The following is a 19,547-nucleotide window of genomic DNA, read 5'->3' on the forward strand; positions in this document are numbered from 1 at the left end:
TTAAACATTGTGGTGAAAAGCACGTAACAGGGGCACCTGCGTGGCTCAGTCGGTTAAGCTGCTGCCTTCGGCTCAGGTCATGATCCCAGAGTCCTGGGATCGAGTCCCACATCGGGCTCTCTGCTCAGCGGGGAGCCTGCTTCTCCCTCTCCTTCTGCCTGCCGCTCTGCCTACTTGTGCTCTCTCTCTGTCAAGTAAATAAATAAAATCTTTTAAAAATATATAAATAAATAAATAATTTAAAAAAAGAAAAGCACGTAATATAAAATTTACCATCCTAACCATTTTTTTAAAGATTTTTTTTTGAAGATTTATTTATTTATTTATTTAACAGAGACACAACGAGAGAGGGAACACAAGCAGGGGGGTGGGGGAGAGGGAGAAGCAGGTTTCCCGTGGAGCAGGGAGCCCGATGCGGGGCTCGATCCCAGAACCCTGGGATCATGACCTGAGCTGAAGGCAGACGACCAATGACTGAGCCACCCAGGCGCCCCTAAAGATTTTATTTATTTGTCAGAGAGAGAGCGCGGACATGCAGGGGGAGCGGCAGGCAGAGGGAGAAGCAGGCTCCCCGCTGAGCCGGGAGCCCGATGCGGGGCTCGATCCCAGGACCCGGGATCATGACCTGAGCCCAAGGCAGATGCTTCACCGACTGAGCCACCCAGGCGCCCCATCATCGTAACCGTATTTAAGTGTACAGCTCAGTGGTGCTAAGTATATGCATGCTGTTGTGAAACACAGCTCCAGAAATTTTTCCTCTTGAAAATGTGAAACTCTGTACCTAGTAAACAAGAAATCCTCTTTCCTCCCTACCCCCTCCCCAACCCTAGGTCACTTGCATTCTACTTTCTGCCTCTATAAATGTGACTGCTCTAGGTACCTCATTTAAGTGGAATCACATAGAGTTTGCTTTTTTTGTGACTGGCTTAACTTCACTTAACATACTATCTTTAAGATTCATCCACATTGTAACATGTGACAGGATTTCCTTCCTTTTTAAGGCTGAAAAAAATTTCATTATCGGTACAGACCACATTTTGTTTACCTATTTGTCTGTTTTTTGTTTTGTTTTGTTTTGTTTAAGATTTTTATTTATTTATTTGACAGAGAGAGAATGAGAGAGAGAGCACATGAGAGTGGGGAGGGTCAGAGGGAGAAGCAGACTCCCCGCCGAGCAAGGAGCCCGATGTGGGACTCGATCCCGGGACTCCAGGATCATGACCTGAGCCGAAGGCAGTCGCTTAACCAACTGAGCCACCCAGCGCCCTACCTATTTGTCTGTTGATAAACACTTGTGTTACTTCCGCCCTTTGGCTATCATGAATAATGCTGCCACGAACATGGGTGTGCAAATATCTCTTTGAGTCCCTGCTTTTAAGTCTTTGGCATATATACCCAGAGGCAGGATTGCTGCATCATACCGAAGTTCTAGCTTTAAGTTTTTGAGGAATCACCACAGTGTTTTCCATAGTGGCTGTGCCATGGTGCTTTCCCACCCACTGTGCATGAGGCTTCCGATTTCTCCACATCCTCGCCAGCTTTGTTACTTTCTGTTTTTGATAGTAGACATCCTTGTGTGTCTGAGCATCGTTAGTCATTTCGGAGTAGAGGCATGATGAACCGGAGCTGCCCGTCGGCAGGAAAAAAGTCAAGAGGCAGAAGATGGTCAAGGCTTTGGCAGTGGTCAGACTAAAGGGAGGGACTCCTGTTGAGGTGTGGCGGCAGAAGAAACCAGGGCTACCAAAGAAAAGAAGTAGCCAGACAAAGGGCAGGAGAGGGGATGCCCGAGAGAGGGAGGAGCTAAATGGGGCTCGAGTTGCAAGCAAAAAGACTGAGAAAATAGCAATACAGTGAGGAAAAGTGGGAAGTTGGGAGAGGGTGCTGCTTTTGGGGAGGTGCTGAGATGTGAGAGGTGCCTGCAGCTGACAGGTTAGTTGCCGATGCAAGACTGGTGTCCCAAAGAGAGTCCAGGGCTAGATCCAATAATGGTATTCATTCGTACAGCACTTTTATTTACGTGAGCCCCTCGATGCTCATGACACCTGGTAAGGTCAGTCCAAGCAGGTGTCATTTCCATCAGCTGAGCGATAAAAAACCAGGAAGTACAAGGGACAAGCCAAGGACACTCGCATGTCAGACAACAATCAGACAAGCTCTGAGTCTGCTTCTGGTCGAGTGGCCTCTTCTTTTCCTGAGCTAAGACTTGCCTAGGAGTGCACGGAGGGCCCGATCAGCGGAAGACACGTTCGCTCATTGGACAAATTTTGAGTGCCAGGTGCTGGAGATTCACTAGTTAATAAAACAGACAGAATAGACACAATCCTGCCATCATGGAGCCTATATTCTTGTAGATGGTGGAACAATCCAGCTGGCCTTTCGGCAGTTTTCTGAGAAGCCCAAAGAATTCCCCCAGGAGAAGTGTCCCAAGGCAAATCTGTGTCTTGAAGAGAAAGATGGTCTGCTCCGTCTGTCACGTTAACTCAAGTTGGACCCACTTGCGGTCTTGACAGACCATACTCAGGACAACAGCAAAGGAGAGCACTACCTAGAATAAGCTCATAAAGTAGTCAGGCACAAAGAGTACTTAGAGTTGACTTTTAGGGAAAACATTTCTTTCTCCCTATTTTCTTTCCCTTTTACTTGAAACCCATCAGCCAGAAGTCTGTCTTCCTCACTAAATACCAATAATCCATGTCTACAAAGGAGGTTTCCAGTATACCCATATTTATAGCTGCATTATTTATAATAGCCAAAAGGCGGAAAGAACCCAAGTTTCCATCAACACTAAATGGATAAACAAAATGTGGTCTATAAGTACAATGGAATATTATTCAACTTTACAAAGGAAGGAAGGAAATGCTGTCACATGCCACAACACAGATGAACCTTGAAGACATCGTGCTAAGTGAAATAAGCCAGGCACAAAACGACACATATTGTATGATTCCACTATGTACGTATGGAGGGTTCCGTGTACCCAGAGTCGACAAAGTCATAGAGACAGAAAGTAGAACAATACTCCCCGGGGTCTGGGGAGGGAAAGGGGAAACGGGAGTTGTAATGGGTACAGATTTTCAGCTTAAGAGAATGACGAGAGATTCCTGGAGATGGGTGGTGGTGTTCGCTGCACAATATTATGAATGTACTTACTGCCACAGAACCATACCCTTAAAATGGTTAGAATCCGTTTTACCCTGCTGCCAGTAGAATAGTCAGTACATCTTCCCCATCTCGTCCTTGTCATCATCTTTAATCAGAGGGGCTGACTAGACGCTTCTCGGTGTACGATCTAATGTTTCCATGGTAACCACTGTAAGGCAGATAGATGCCTGGTGGGCACGATCTCACCAGCAGATCAACAGGGTTCACCCGACTGGCCTCTCTCCCCTGCGCTCCACTCTGTAAGCTGCTCCATGGAGAGCGAAAAATCGGTGTCACATCGTGTGCCTCTCTGCATCTCATACCATCTTCAGCCACTCTGGGGCTCGATTCTTCGAGCATTCCAGTCGATAATTTGCTCCCAGCCAGCCACACATGCTCTTCTTCCCACTGCAGAACATCTTCTCCTTCTGCTTCTTCCCCACTCCCCCACCTTGTTCCTTTGCTAGCTCTTCCTCCTCCTCAGAATTCTTCAGGGCTCCGATGAGATGCCTCTTCCTCCAGGAAGCCTTCTTGTCCTGAATGCCCAGATGATGTTATATCTTCTGTTTTGTGCTCCTGTGGGGGGAAAAAAAAAAAAAGCCACAGTGAGAGTGAGAAAAATTAGGCAGCAGGAGAGGGGAGTCATCCCAGATGCCTTTTATTTAGACAAAAACCTGTGAACATAATGGACTTTGGATTCAGAAGCCATCGGACTGGAAACCCTAGATGTCCTGCTCACGAGCTGTGGTACCATAAGCAAGCTACTTAAACTACTCCAAGTCCCTTTCCTCTTATGTAAAGCTGGGATCAAATGTCCTAACTTTCCAGGGTGCCAAAAAGGTGAGGGGGGCGGAGAGTGGAATATCCCAACTGTTCTTGTCTTGGGTCACTCCTCACTGGTTAAACGTCCTCGCCAACTCCCAGATTCCCACCTGCCCAGACTCTACTCCCCCTCCAGCCCACTTCTCAGGTTGCCGTTGGAACATCTTTCTAAACTGCACATGTGGGGTGCCTGGGTGGTGCAGTTGGTTAAGCTTCCGACTCTTGATGTAGGCTCAGGTCATGATCTCAGGGTCATGGGATCGAGCCCCACATGGGGCTCTGTGCTCAGCACAGAGTCTGCTTGGGATTCTCTCTCTCTCTCTCCCTCTGCCCCTCCTCCTGCTCACTCTAAATAAATAAATAAATAAATAAATCTTTAAAAAAAATAAACTGCACATGTGACAACCCTCTGCTTGCCTGTAGTTCTTCTCCATTGACTTCAAGAGAAAATCCACATTCATAGTTGGTCCCTGGTTTCTCTCTCTGGTCCTCCTGTCTCACTACTGCCCCCATGCCCTGAGTTCCAGCCACACCGAGTTCCAGCCTCAGGCTCTTTTGAGGCCCGTGAGTCTTCCCACACATTTCCTCCTTCTTAGGAAAGACCCTCTCCTATCCCGCATTCTGCCTGACCAGGTAGCTTCCCTTCATTCCCAGGTAGCTTCTGCAGTGAAGCCTCACCTCACCACCACTACTTGCATGTGCAGCCCCATCTTGCGCCCCTGGGGAAGCCTACGATTTTCCTGCCCCTTACTCATTGCATTTTTTCTGTGCATTAATTTTGTTTTGATTTTGGCTTTAACAACTTTACTAATGTGCAATTGACATGTAATAAGCTGTACATACACAAGTGTATAACCTGGTAAGTTTTGACCTATGTAAACACCCATGAAAGAATGACCACAATCAAGATAAAGGATTTATCTATGTTCCCCCCAAATTTCCTGGTCCCCCCTGATAATCTCTTCTTCCTGCCCTCCCTGACCTCTCTCTCATTTGCAGGCAACCACTGATTAACTATCACCATATATTAGTTAACATTTTCTAGAATTTTATATAAATGTAATCATACAGTATATACTCTCTTTTGCCTGGTTTTGCCCAGCACAATTATTTTGAGATTCATCCATGTAGTACCAATGGTTCATTCTTTTTCTTTTATTGTCGAGTAGTATTCTATTGTATGCATATAACACAGTTTGTTTATCCATGTATCTGTTGATGGACATTTGTATTGTTTCCTGTTTGTATGAACGTATGCTTTCATTTCTCCTAGGTAAATCTGTAGGAGTGCAATGGCTGGATCATGTAACAGGATATATGTCTAACTTTTAAAGATTTCATTTATTGGGGCACCTGGGTGGCTCAGTCGTTAGACGTCTGCCTTCAGCTCAGGTCATGATCCTGGGGTCCTGGGATCAAGCCCCGTATCAGGCTCCCTGCTCCTCGGGAAGCCCGCTTCTCCTTCTTCCACTCCCCCTGCTTGTGTTCCCTCTCTCACTGTGTCTCTCTCTGTCAAATAAATAAATAAAATCTTAAAAAAAAATCTTAAAAAAAAAGATTTCATTTATTTATTTGACAGAGAGATAGAGAGAGAGCAGAAGTAGGCGGAGTGGCAGGCAGAGGGCGAGGGAGAAGCAGGCTGCCTACTGAGCAGGGAGCCTGACACAGGGCTCAATCCCAGACCCTGGGATCATGACCTGAGCCGAAGGCAGACGCTCAACTGACTGAGCCACCCAGGCACCCCTACGTCTTTTTTTTTTTTTTAATTTTTTAAAATTTATTTTTATTTTTTTTACTTCTAACTTTTTAAAACAAACTGCCAAACTGTTTTCCAAAGTGGTTGCACCATTTCACATTCTCACCACAAGTGTATGAGAATTCCATTTGCTCTCCATCCACGTCAACACTGGGTATGGTCAATCTCTTCAATTTTAACCACTTTGGTGTGTCATGTTGTATTATTCTGGTTTTAAGTTATATTTTCCTAATGACTAATGATGTTGAGCCTCTTTCCACATGCTTATCTGTTACCCATACATCTTGGTTACTGATGTGTCTGTTCAAAAAGTTTTTAAAAGAAAACAAATTGTAAAAGCTAAGCCTGTTACGTAAATTTTTTTCCATGAATTTAATTTCTATGCTTTATTCCACTACCTAAAGTTATCATTTTTTCACACTTGAAAAAATTGTGGTAAAACATACACAACATAAAACTTACATTTTCACTGTTTTTAACTGTATGGTTCAGTGGTACTAAGTACACAGTCATTATCATGCAATGGTCACCACCACCACCCATCTTCAGAAATTTTGTCATCATTCCAAATTGAAACTCTGGATCCAGTAAACACCAACTCTCCACTCCTCCCCTCACCCCAGCCCCTGGCAACCACGATTCTACTTTGTGTCTCTCTGAATTTGGCCACTCTAGGTACAGTATCTGTTCTTTGGTGACTGGCTTATTTCACTCAGTACAATGTCCTCAAGGTTTGTCCATGTTGCAGGCTGTGTCAGAATTTTCTTCCTTCTTTACAGCTGAATAATATTCTTTTGTATGTATATACATTTTGTTTATCCACTATCCATCAGTGGACACTTGGGTGGCTTCTAGCTTTTGGGCTATTGTCAATAATACTGTTACAAACATGGGTGTACAGATATCTGAATCCGTTATTAATTGCATTTTTTATTTTACAGTATATTTTTTTAACCAAGTGCATTTTTTAAAAGATTTATTTATTTATTTGAGAGAGAGAGGGAGCGAGCGAGTGAGCATGAGTGGGAGGAGGGGCAGAGGGAAAGAATCTTCCAGCAGACTCCCCAGTGGAGCAGGGAGCCCAGCGCAGAGCTCAATTTCATGACCCATATGGTCATGACCTGAGCCAAAACCAAGAGTCGGACGCTTAACCAACTGAGCCACTCTGGTGCCCCTAATCGCTTGCATTTTAATGGTTGCATCCCATTGCCTACCACAGGGCCTGACAAATAGCGAGCATTTAATAAATATATGTGGAATTAATAGCCGAATGAATGAGTGAGTGAGTGAGTGAGTGAGTGAGTGAGTGAATATATGAGTGATTCCCACACTGGACGCCAGCTCACGCACAGCTACATCATTCGTCCTGTAGGTGTCAGTCACGGCGTCCTAACGTCAGGCTGCTGCGTCTGGGAAGGAACTGATCTCTGAATCCCTTCCAAGAGGTGAAGAAAACACTTGCCTGATTTGGTTGGTCACCCTCGCCACCACTGTTGCCCCACGGGAGGCCCAGCTGCCTGAAGTCTCTGCGTTGGTCCCAGGCTACTAACTCAGGGGGAGGCCTAGTTGTGGCTACTCCGAGACGAGCTCTCTCCTCTGAGACATCTCGGGAACCACTCACCGCATTCCTTCCCGTGAGATCACAACAATATCAACAGCTCACATATTTGTGCGCTTACTCTGTGTCAGGTGCCCCAGAAGCAGCGTCTCATTTAAAGGATTAATAACCCCGAATTAGGCACTGTAAGACTCCTCACTTTATAAAACAAACAAAAAGGCACAGAGAAGTTTAATGAACTTGCCCATGGTCATGTAGCTGCGAAATGGAAGAGCCAGGATCCGAATCCAGGTGCTCTTCCCCAGAACCTACCAGGCAGAAGGAAAAAAAAACACAACCAACCACTCAGGCTGAAAGCAGTTTTCAATTAGTTATGTTGAAATTAACCAGAGTCATCCTAAAATAATTTTTTTCTAAGTTTGAATAATATTTATTGACTATATTTTGGAAAACACATTAAAAAAACTTTAAGTCACATAAGCCCACCAAAAAAAGATCATCACTCTCAACACATTAACATGTTTCCTCCCAGTGTTTTCTCCTTACTTATGTATTTTAATTCAGATGACATTAATGAGTGTCTCCATTCTCTTGAGAAAGAGGCATTAGTCCTCTCTTGATGCATCTGCCATTCGTACCCGCTCCTCCTGCCTTCTCTCTGTGCGTCTCTAATGTGTCCCTGCCAAATGATGCAGTACAAAATGAAAATGTTAATGTATAGTAACAATGATGGCAGTTGACAGTGAGTGGCCACCAAGAGCCAGGCCCTGTGCTGAGGAGGCACCTCACATACGTTATCTCCTGTGGTTCTCGCGGCAACCATATTAGGTGGGAGCCATTATTTTTTATTGTTATGTTAATCACCATACATTACATCATTAGTTTTTGATGTAGTGTTCCATGATTCATTGTTTGTGCATAACACCCAGTGCTCCATGCAGAACGTGCCCTCCTCAATACCCATCACCAGGCTAACCCATCCTCCCACCGTCCTCCCCTCTAGAACCCTCAGTTTGTTTTTCAGAGTCCATCGTCTCTCATGGTTCGTCTCGGTGGGAGCCATTATTCTTCTCATTTTACTGATGAGGAATCTGAGACTTAACATGTAACATGTGGCTCTTCCTCTTTCCTTCCTTTCCTGAAGAACTCAGTCCTAACACCACTGTGTCCACACACTGGGTGGTAAGGGGTCGAGACTGGGGTGTCAGAGCCCCCACCTTACCCCAAGCAGTTGAAGAACATGTCTGCATGTCTGCATGAAGGTAAAAGGGCTTCTTGGTATAGGGGGGGACTCAGTGTGGGGTATGAGGCCCTGAACAGGGTGAAGAAAGCCAACGGTGGTGTGGGAGGGTGCCTCTGTGGGGGGGGGGGGGGCGGGCAGGTGTGGCAGAACCTGAGCAGATGGAAGATGGAGTCCTCATGGGTAGCATGGGGTATGAGATCCTGAGCAGGGTGAGGGAGGGGACTGCGAGTGGGAGTGGGGTGCTGGAGCCCAAGCTGGGGGAGGACGGCATCCTCATGGGGGAGGGATACAGTGACAATGGGAGACTGATTACGGGGAGGGGAGCAATCAATAGGCAGTCATATGACACAGAACGTAAGCCAGATGTGCCTCTGTTGAAGAGACACAACTAAGTAAAAGGAGGGAACTGGAATGAATCCTGTGGTGCTAGACGGGCGTTGAGCTCTTGGTGTGAGGTCACTGTGTTCAACAGTCCAGCAGACATAGAAATAAATACATACGTATAGATAGAAATATATGAATGTATCTTCACGGATCTCCCTAGCTCTGTCCACTGAGAGGTCCTGGAAGCCACAGCACCCCAACTGTAACAAGCACACCCTAACCTTGGTTTCTGAGTTCGTTCTCTGCTATAAAGAACCAGTGCTACTGGGACAAATGGCCAAGAGAGGACTAGAATATTCGTTTGCTATTCGTATAAGGACGTGCTCAAAGATGGACAGGGACATCTCAAAAGGGCATAGGAACCAGCTCAGAGAGGCTTCCACTGGCCCAGCAGAGGACAATTTGAATATTAAAATAAAAAAACCCGAACTGTAGTAATGGACTACAGCCTATTGAACAACACAGGAACCCATGATTCCATACTCATGTAAATAAATACATGAACTGAAGTCTCACGAAGAACAGGTTTCAGAGGACCTCCCCACAAAATAAGTAATAATTGCAATAGAAAAAGAAACTTGACAGTGGAGAGAGGTTGGCAGGCACCATCTTAATCAAATGGCAAAAGCAATCATTCCAGTCACGGTTAAAATTGAAATCAGGAGCAGCCTGAGAGGTCAAAGTGAAAACAACACAGTCACTTGTACGATGTTCCTGCCAAGGATCCATGGCCTGAATCCAGTGAAGAGGAAACACTAGACAAACCCAAACTGAGGACATTCCACAAGACAACTGACATGTAATCCACACACGTTTTAAGCTTCTGCAGGTCCAGGCTAAAAAGCAGTTCCACGTAGAGTCAAATGCAACATGTGACCCCGGGTTAGATCCTTTGCTATAAACAACATTACTGGCACAAAGGATAACTCTCCAGCCTAAAGATTGGACGGTAATAAAGTATTAATGTTAATTTCCTGACTTTGATGGCTGTGTCCCACACATATGGAAGGTTTTTATTTGTGGGAAGGACATGCCAAGGCATGGGGCATGATGCAGCATAGCAACTTATTCTCAAAGGCTCAGCGGAGAAAAAAATGAATTTTTGTTTAACTTGCAACATTTCTGTAGGATTTTTTTTTTCTTTTTAAGATGAATTAATATATCCAAGGTCACCTAACTAGTTAGAGGCAGGATTCAAATCCAGGTCTAGAAACCAAGTTCTCCAGGGGCGCGTGGGTGGCTCAGTCGTTAAGTGTCTGCCTTCGGCTCAGGTCATGATCCCAGGGTCCTGGGATCGAGCCCCACATCGGGCTCCCTGCTCAGCGGGAAGCCTGCTTCTCCCTCTCCCACTCCCCCTGCTTGTGTTCCCTCTCACTGTCTCTCTTTGTCAAATAAATAAATAATCTTAAAAAAAAAAAAAAGAAAGAAAGAAACCAAGTTCTTCAGCTCTAAATTGTTCATTCACTCCTCTGTAAGACAGTTCCTTCTGGCGTGGGGAGGTGGCCTGGGGGTGGGAGCCCCATTCAGCTGGCTCTTGTGTCTTTTGAAATGTCCCCATCGATCTTTGAGCACTTCCTTATAATAACAGAATATTGGGGCGCCTGGGTGGCTCAGTCGGTTAAGCCTTCAGCTCAGGTCATGATCCCAGGGTCCTGGGATCGAGCCCCACATCAGGCTCAGTGGGGAGTCTGCTTATCCCTCTCTCCCTGCCTCTCCCCACCACTCACGCTGGTGCGCACACTCTCTCTCTCAAATAAAATCTAAAAAAAATAATAATAGAATATTATAGGCCCCTTTTGTCCTCTCTCGCTCCGGCCACTTGCCCTGGGAGCAGTGGTTCCTCTCGGCAGAGGTGGGGGAAGGCGCCGCTCATCACAAACTCTAGAGCAACAACAGAAGCGACCCCTGGATGTCACATACTCAACAGTGCCCCCGTGTATTCGTTTCTAGGCCCAGCTTTCTCGTTTGCCTTCAGCGCCCAGCGCTGGCCTGGATACTAAATGTGAAAGCCATAGTACTCTCCGTGTGGTGGCCCGTGTGTAGCATGCAACATAGCAGAAGCAAGAGCGGAAGGGCCATGTGTACACGGCCTGTACGGCCCGCCGTGGAACAGGAACACGGCCAGGCCCTTTCCCCCTTGGGTGGCCTGCCCCAGGCGCCACTCAGCCCAGGGCCCTGCGCGCTGCAGGCGGTCAACGTCGGCACAGGTGTTTCCAACTGGTGAACCTTCTAAACTTCTCACGGTCCACTCAGTCGCTGAGACTGATGGCATTATTTCCTTTGCTTCTTGAGCCAGGGAGAGCACACTTCTTGGCACTCGGCAGTATTTATTCGAGAGAGATCGAGCATGAGTGGGGATTGGGGCAGAGGGAGAGGGAGAAGCAGACCCCTGCTGAGCAGGGAGCCCGACGTGGGGCTCGATCCCAGGACCCCGGGATCATGACCTGAGCTGAAGGCAGACGCTTCACCGACTGAATCACCCAGGCGCCCCGGCCCTTGGCGGTATCACAGCTTCCTGGGCTGCTCCAGATCTTACTCCAGAGGTAGCTGAGCTGCGTCTGGGCCCCTAGAAGGATCTGGCCTCTTCCCACCTGAGGGCTAAGGCCAGACGGGCCCAGGCCCAGAAGGCTGCAGACACAGGGAAGGACCAATGATGCGGGGGCCCTGCAGTGACAACGAGGGGTCGCGCCTGCTCAGAAGGGCCCTCTCCACCACCGAGGGGGCTTGGAAGCACACAGCTGCACCTAACAACTTCACTTTCTGATGCTCAGTAAGCATCAGATGAGATGAGAGACAATGGGTTTTTTCCATCCTGAAAAGCCTCGAGCAACCATTTAAACACACAGCTCTTCTGGGTTTTCTATTAGGATTTTCTATTAGAGGGAAATTCTTAACATCCACGAAGACACTTGTTGAACCTGTGCCCCTTGTGGGTGGAAAGCCGGAAGGTAAACTCGACTGTCTGAAAGAAAGTGGTCCTAGTCTGACACAGACACCACAGGACAGCACCCACCAGTTGCTCACTTTTCCTCTGGAACACGTGGGCACCAGACCGCTCCAGGTGGGCATCGGCAGCCCCTCTCTCAGCTCTCTGCCTTTCCTCATCCCCTGTGGAGCCTCCCTCTCCCCACACGATCCAGCCAGAATCACGAGGCTCCGGCTCAGGCGGCACTGGAGGGGATGCGGGTCTGGTGAGCTAAGAGGGCGGGGGTGCAGGGGGGTGTCATGTCCGGGGAAATAGGCCCTCCCGGGCTGTGGCACAGGACATTTCTAAAAGACCTGCCCCTCTTGATGAGGTAGTATGGTTTTAAAAACAGCCACAACCATCCCTCCCACCCCGCATGCCTTTTTGCAGTGTAACTCTCGCCACTCCTCCTATCAAGAGATGGGGTCCACGTCCCTCCCAGAGCCCTGGCTGGCCCTGTGATTTTTTTAGTCAATAGAATGCAGAAGTGACACCGAGTGACTCCAAGGCCTTGGCAAGAAAGGCCTCTCAGAACCAAGCAGCCATGCGGTTAAGAATTGGCCTGGCCACGGAAAGGATGAGGGGCTCCATGGAGAACTGAGGCGCGCCAGCTGAGGGCCAGCACTGACTGCAGCCTCGTGAGGGAGGCCATCTTGGTCCCAAGCCGATGGGCTCCCCTCCAACTGCAGCCAGCCAAGCAACCCCAGGCAAGAATGGGCAGCAAAAGCGCCTGACTGAGCCCAGCCTGGCTGGCAGGTTCATGAGCAAACAAACGGTTGGTTTTAAGTCACTAAGTCTTGAGGGTAGGAGGTTGTTACACTGGAAAGATAATGAAAACGCTGCCAAAGCTGAGTGCTTTTCCTAGCAAGGCCCTGGCGTGTTCGTGTACCCCTTTCCTCCATCTTACCAAGAACCTGCCTCAGCTTCCTAGCTGCACATGGCCCAGAGCCCCAGGACGGGGAGAAGGAAATGAATACAACCTACCAGTTATACCAGGAAGTATTTAGTGAGAGCCTGAAACACATTCAGCATCACTTTCGGTGCCGCAGGAATATGAAGACATATCTGGGAGCCTCTCTGCCACCAGGAAACCTACACTCCAGATGAAAAATTAAAATTCATATACACAAAACAATGGCAGGCACCTCACAACCGCATATAAGTGTGTGAAGGGCCTCTGAATATCAGTTCCCAGAGCCAGGCTGGAGCCGTCAGGGAAGGACAGAAGATGGTGGAGCTGGCCCTAGCCCTTGAGGATGGGAAGGACTGACCGAGATGGGAGAGAATATTCTGGGTGTGTATATGAGGGTGTTTAATTATAGGTAAAAAAATATATAAATGAGCTTGCTGAGGAGAGGGGCAGCATAATGCTGAGAGGACAAAGGGGCAGGAAGACAACAGCCAGGCCAGAATGAAGAGGGGTCTCACCAGCCAATGCTGTCGCTAGGGCTCACTGGGATGTTTCAGTGACATTTAAAAGCTGACATCAGCAAAGCCCGCTCGGCATGGCATTCTGTAAAGCCCTAAGGAAGAGCTCCAAGAATGAGCCTTTTGTCAGAGCAGGGCCCACCTGGAGAAGGAAACGAGGCAGGGGCCAGGTTCCGGAGGGTTCAGGGAACTGCTGTCCTCAGGCAGGAAGAAGGTGCGCACCTGTTTGCATTTAACGTGGCTCAGCCCTGACTCTGCCATCGATCAAACTACTTCCTAAATCAGAGTCCACATTTGTTACAAAGGGAAGCTTCCCCTGTCCTGGCCAGCATCCAGGCATTCACACAGCCATGCTCTGCCCCTGGGAACCCCAGTGTCATGATGTCTCTCTCCACCAAATCTGCTACACCTCTAGCCTTCCTCCTCCCCTCCCTTTGAGGGGGGGAGGGTTGTACCACCGTCCCCACCAGGCTTCTCCTGGCTCCTCCGTGTTGCCTCAGCCACGCCAGGGCCTTGAACTCACTGGAAGGCTGCACCCACACCATCCCTCAAAAATGACAGTCCCATCCACCAACCATCTGAAGGTGGGAGGAGCCATTTAAGACTGTTCCTACCCTAAGGGAAGCTATATGGCCAGTATCCTTGCTCCTAATTTATAGGTGGTGATACTGAGTCATGAAAATGATTTACCAGGGCATTCTCAACACTCCAGTGACTCATCAGGGTCAAAATCCCACATAGCCCAACCCACAAGTTGTGTGACTTCGGGCACGTATCTCCTCCACTCTGTGCTCTATCACCAACAGCGCGGCCTCGCTGGTGCCTGAGGTCTTGCCCAGGGCTCTGCGGCCGCAGTACCAGGGTCCCACCTCGCAGACCCTGTTAGAGCTCTCCCATTAAAGCTAGAACCCCAAACCCAACACAGAGCTGCAAATCAAGGCATTCTGGCTGACGATAACCTGGGTGGTTGCGTGTACCTTCGAGAGAGGGAATGTCATCAAATGTGTGTCTTTGTGTGTGTGTCCACGCTGATGCGGTCGGTTCAGTAAGTTCCCCCTGTTGTGATGTGTAAGAATTCTTAAAAAGAAGAAACAAGTTGAGACCCTGACCTTAATGCAGACCCAGTCTGTAAGGGGATGTGCATCCCAGAAACAGATGGCCAGCTAGGCCAGGCACCTATTCTGGAGGACTCTTAGCGATTCTGTTGGACTCTGGCTCTTAGCTGTGTTCCCAGGGTCCACAGAAGCCTCACAAGCTGCCTTCCTTCTCCTTCCAGAAGGGAAAGGGCTAAGTTTATTAAGCTATGCGATGCTGGGAAAGGCACAACAATTTCATGTGCATGTCTTACAAATCCTCCCAACAGCAAGCTATTGTCCCACCTACTCACGAGGACACCATGGCTCACAAAGGCTACCTTTGCCAGGTCACACTGCCGAGTGTGGGGGCGTCTCCCTACACCAGGCAGGCTCTGCAGGGCACTGGACTGACCTGGAACCTCCGGCTTCCCTCCCACTCCTCCAGTCCTTGACCCCAGCAAGCCATGTTCCTGCCTCCATCACATCTCTCCCTCGGCCTGGGGCACCCACCTCTCCACCAGCCAGATCGCCCCCAAGGCCCACGCCTCCTCCGCCCTGGAGCTTACACATCTCGTGATCAGACCCCCTTCAATGACCCCTTATAGCTGCCCCTCTCTCGGGGTCCTCCTGGTTGCCTGTAATCCAGTCCCCATCCCACTCACCCGCACCGCACCAGGCACACAGTAGATCCCGCTAGGGGTCGCTGAGTGCCCCCCACGCCTCCGCCCGGCCAGCAAGCACCAAGGGACACGACCCCGACGTCCCTCCCCACCTCGGGCGCGGGGTCCAGCAGCCGAGGGAGGGAAGGGCGGCGGCTGGAGAACAGCCTGGGAAGCACTGAAATGCCCAGAAACGTGCTGTGACCGGAAACCTCCTGGGCGTGGCGACAGTGCGAGAGCCAAGGCTCAGCGGGCGCGGGTACGCCCGTCGCGGGCCCTGGGCGGCCCTGGACCGACCCCTCCCGCGCCGCCGGCCCCGTCCCTTCCCCTGATGGACCAGCAATGATTCTCCAGGGCCACTGTCTTCCGCGGGAAGGGGGACGCGGCCATGGGGCTTGAGACCAGGGCTCCGCCCGGCGGCACAAAAACCGCTCTCGCCCTCGCCCCCCCCACCTCCCTCCGCAACCCAGGCCCCCGTCCCAGCCCCCCGTCCCACCCTAGCCTGTCCCCCCCCCCGCCCCCGCCCCTTTCCTCTCCGGCTCCGCCTCCCTCCGCCCCTCCCCCTCCTCTCCCTCCCTCCCTGCCCCCCTGGTCCCACCCCGCCCCTCTGCGCCTCCGCGCCCTTCCCGCCCCGCCCCGTCCCCCCCGCGCACCCCGCGGCGCAGTCTCCCGGCGCCGCGCGTCACCGCTCGGCCCACCTCCTCCGCAGCCAATCAGTGCTCTCCTCTGCATCCGGTCGGTGCTCCCGGGGGAAACCTGTGGCCCCAGACGCGGAATCCGGGACAGCGTGTGCAGTCAGCGTGCAGGAGTGCGGCTGCGGTGCAGAAGAAACCAGACGATGGGAGGGTGGGGGCCGTGAGGGGCGCGCCGTCAATCATTTGGCTGTAGTCGTGGCGCTGCCACTGTCGCGTGTGTTGCCTTTAGCACCTTATGACTTACAAAATGCTTTTCTATGAATGATCTCACTTGGGCCTCAAAACAACCCAGGGAGGCTGGCGGGGAGGAGATGAAAACTGGGAGAGGTAGAGGAATTCGCCCCAGGTCCCAGACTGGGCGGCGGGGCTCGCTTGGGTCAGAGGCCGGCCCAGGCCGCGCTCCACCGCCCTTCTGCTCGGAAACCGAGGACAAGTTGAAGCACGGGTGACTGTCTCGGTCAGCCCCGACCTCGGGTTGAGATCCACTTGCCTGGTCTACTCTTTTAGGAGTGTCGACGGTTGGGGCTTGGAGAAACGGGAAGATGCTGGGGAGAGGGGCGGAGTTTACGGAAGACGTTAAGATTGAGGAAGCCAAGAGAAAGGAGTAAATTCAGAGGGTTACTTTGCGGTTTCTTCTGCTACAAGCCTGACTGATGTAAGGGGAGAAGTTGCATCTGAAAAGGAAAGCCAAAGGAAAAAAAAAAGAAAAAGAAAAGCTTTAGACAGAATGGCAGAAACTCTAGGCAAATAACGCTTTATTTGTGAGTGCCCCCAAGTAAGCGCTGGGCAGGGCGCCTGGCGCATCTAGGGGCCTGGCTAATTGGCGCCCGCTCAGATTACAGCGTTGGAACCAGCGCCCCAACACACCCAAAGCAGAGGGCCTGGAATAAAGACTTACTGAGCGTGAGTCCGGTGCAAGCGGATGCTGCTTCGCCAGCTCGCAGTTCCCCTGGGGCCTTACCATTAGCTGCAGCTTCTTCCTCCAGGCATCTGCGGAGCTCACCGCTGGTACCCCAAGGGCTCCTTCCCAGTGAGGCCTCCCTGACCCCTGATGTAGGAAAGGTTGGAGTTTGGAGCCGATGGCCAAGAAAGAATTCTTGAGACATCTTTGGTGCAAAAAGGTGCTTTAATTAAAGCAGCGGGGACAGGACCTGTGGGCAGAAAGCACTGGGGTCAGGAAGAGTAGCCTGTTACATACTTTCAAGTTGGGAGGGGGTTAGGGATAGGGTAAGTCTCTAAGGACTTTTGGAAGCAAGGGTTCCAGGGCCTTGAGGGGGCTAGCTAGTGTTGGGAAAAGGTCATTTATTGCTGTCTAATAAAACCTGAGTCATGACACCCTTCATATGTGTATCAGTGGGCCATTTGCTTGGAAGATGATTGCCAACACGTATCTTGGGGCGGGGGGGGCGGTTAGAGATAAAGGAAGTTTCCAAAGGAACTTTTATATGTTAAAGAAGACTTACAGGATCCTGGGGGTGTCGGGGTAATGTTAAGCTAAGATTGCCTTTTGCCCTTAGCAAAGTATTAACGTTGAGGCAGTTGAGTCCCTAGAGAAATGTCACTCTGCCTGTGTCAAGGACTTGTCAATGGGCTGTAGGTAGTAAGGAAATTTAATTTCTCTTTTGCCCCTCTGTTCCCCACATGAACCCCTTCCCTGCCTAATTTTCCTAAAACCCTAGCACTCAGCAGGGGCTAGGCAGTGCTTCTCAAACCTGAAGCCGCCTGTGAGTCATCTGGGCATCCTGCCACAGGTGTTCACTCAGCTGGCTCAGGATGGGTCCCCGCGTTTCTAACAGGTTCCCACATCGTGGTGCGGCTGCCCTTCTGCCCGGGAATCTGTGGAGGACACTTTAAATAGAAAAGATCAAAAACACTGTACTATATTTTCATACTGATCTTTTTTTACTTCCTTCCTCCCTGCACAAGAACGTAAGTTCAGAAGGGTAAAGATTTGGTCTATTTTGTTCCCTGCTAGGTCCCCAACACCTACAAGGGCTCCTGGCACACAGTTGAGGCAGTGAAGGAGTAAATGAAAGACAAGCCAAGAAAGAAAGCAGAGGGATAAATGTGTCATGCCAAGTAGAATTCAAGGGGAAAAGTGTAAATGAAACAAAGGTTTATTTGGCATTTATTTAAAAAAAAAAAGGAAGAAATAACAGCCACAAACCCTTAGGTCTTGAATAGTATGATGTCAACTTATTTAAAGTAAAAACTGTCCAAGGAACAAGAAGAATGCAAATATCACATTGATTTTAGAAACTTTAACTCCTTCTCTCTTGGTCACATCTCATAGGCAGAAGTGACATGGAAGACTTGTAGAGAGAAACTAACTTAATTTTAGGGCTCTGTATTTACTTTTTTATTGTGGTAAAATATACATAGTGTAAAATTTAGCATTTTAGCCATTTTTAAATGTAGGGTTCAGAGACATTAAGTATGTTCAACCATCAGCACCATCGATCTCCAGAACTTTCCATCTTCCCAAACTGAAACTCTGTCCCCATTCCCCCTCCCCCCAGCCCGAGGCAACCCCCATCCTAATTTCTGTCTCTGAATTTGACCTCTCAGGGTACCTCATACAGTATTTTTCCTTTTGTAACTGGCCTATCTCACCTGGCACGATGTTCCCAAGGCTCATCTATTCTGTGGCCTGTGTCAAAATCTCCTTCCTTTTTAAGGCTAAATAGTATTCCATTTTATGTGCATACCACATTTTATTTATCTGTTCATCTGTTGATGGACCTGGGGTTGTTTCTACCTTTTGGCTATAGTGAATAACACTGCTATGAACATGGGTGTACAAATATTCAAGTTCCTGCTTTCAGTTCCTCTGAGTATACACGCGGAGGTAGGATGGCTGAATTATTTGGACCATTCCTTGTTTAATTTTTTGAGAATTTTCCACAGCAGCTGTACCATTTTTATATCCCCACCAGCAAAGCACCAGGATTCCAATTTGTGTACATCCTTATCTACACTTGTTACTTTATTTTTTTATAATAGCTGTCCTATTGGGTGCCAAGTGTTATCTCATTAGAGTTTTGATTTGCATTTCGCTAGTGCTTAGCGATGCTGAGCATCTTTTCATGTGCTTATTGGCCATTTGGATATCTTCTGTGGAGAAATGTCTATTCAAGTTCTTTGCCCATTTTTGAATTGGATCCTTTGGTTTTTGTTGTTGAGTTGTAAGAGTTTATTATGTATTCCAGATATGAATCAGTTATCAGATATATGATTTACAAATATTTTCTCCTATTTTATAGGTTGCCTTTTCATTCTGTTGGTATTACCCTTTGAAGTACAAAAGTGTTTGTTTTTTTAAAAGATTATTTATTTGAGAGAGAAGGGGGGGAGGGGCAGAGAGAGAGGGAGACAGGCAGACTCCCCGCCGACCCTGAGATCATGACCTGAGCTGAAACCAAGAATTGGACACTTAACTGACTGGACCACCCAGGTGCCCCAAAAGTTTTTAATTTTGATAAAGCCCAATTTATTTTTTCTTTTTTTGCCCATGTTTTTGGTGTCATGTCCAAGAAATCATTGGCAAATCCCACATCAGGAAGATTTTCCCCTATTTTTTTCTCTAGAGTTTTATAGTTTTAAGAACTCTCGATTGACTTTTATGGAGAAGATAAATTATTTATTTATTTTTTTAAAAGATTTTATTTATTGGGGCGCCTGGGTGGCTCAGTCGGTTAAGCGTCTGCCTTCGGCTCGGCTCTACTCGAGCCGAAGGCAGACGCTTAACCGACTGAGCCACCCAGGCATCCTGAAGATAAATTATTTTTAAAAGCACCATACAGTTCAAAAGTAGAAATTG

General features: G+C 48.8%; 1 long non-coding RNA gene across 1 annotated transcript; it reads right to left on the reverse strand.

Moving 5' to 3' along the window:
- Window positions 1-1,035: 1,035 nt before the first annotated feature.
- LOC123848045 (uncharacterized) lies at window positions 1,036-15,480 on the reverse strand. The gene is made up of 2 exons (XR_006791660.3): window positions 15,036-15,480; window positions 1,036-3,717 (listed from the first exon to the last, which is right to left on the reverse strand). It is a non-coding gene; the product is annotated as an uncharacterized LOC123848045 (long non-coding RNA).
- Window positions 15,481-19,547: the final 4,067 nt, after the last annotated feature.

This window comes from Mirounga angustirostris, unplaced genomic scaffold (assembly GCF_029215605.1).
Source record: "Mirounga angustirostris isolate CCGP_5_RB_7025 unplaced genomic scaffold, mMirAng1.0.hap1 SCAF_2, whole genome shotgun sequence".
In the NCBI taxonomy this organism is placed as follows: domain Eukaryota; kingdom Metazoa; phylum Chordata; class Mammalia; order Carnivora; family Phocidae; genus Mirounga; species Mirounga angustirostris.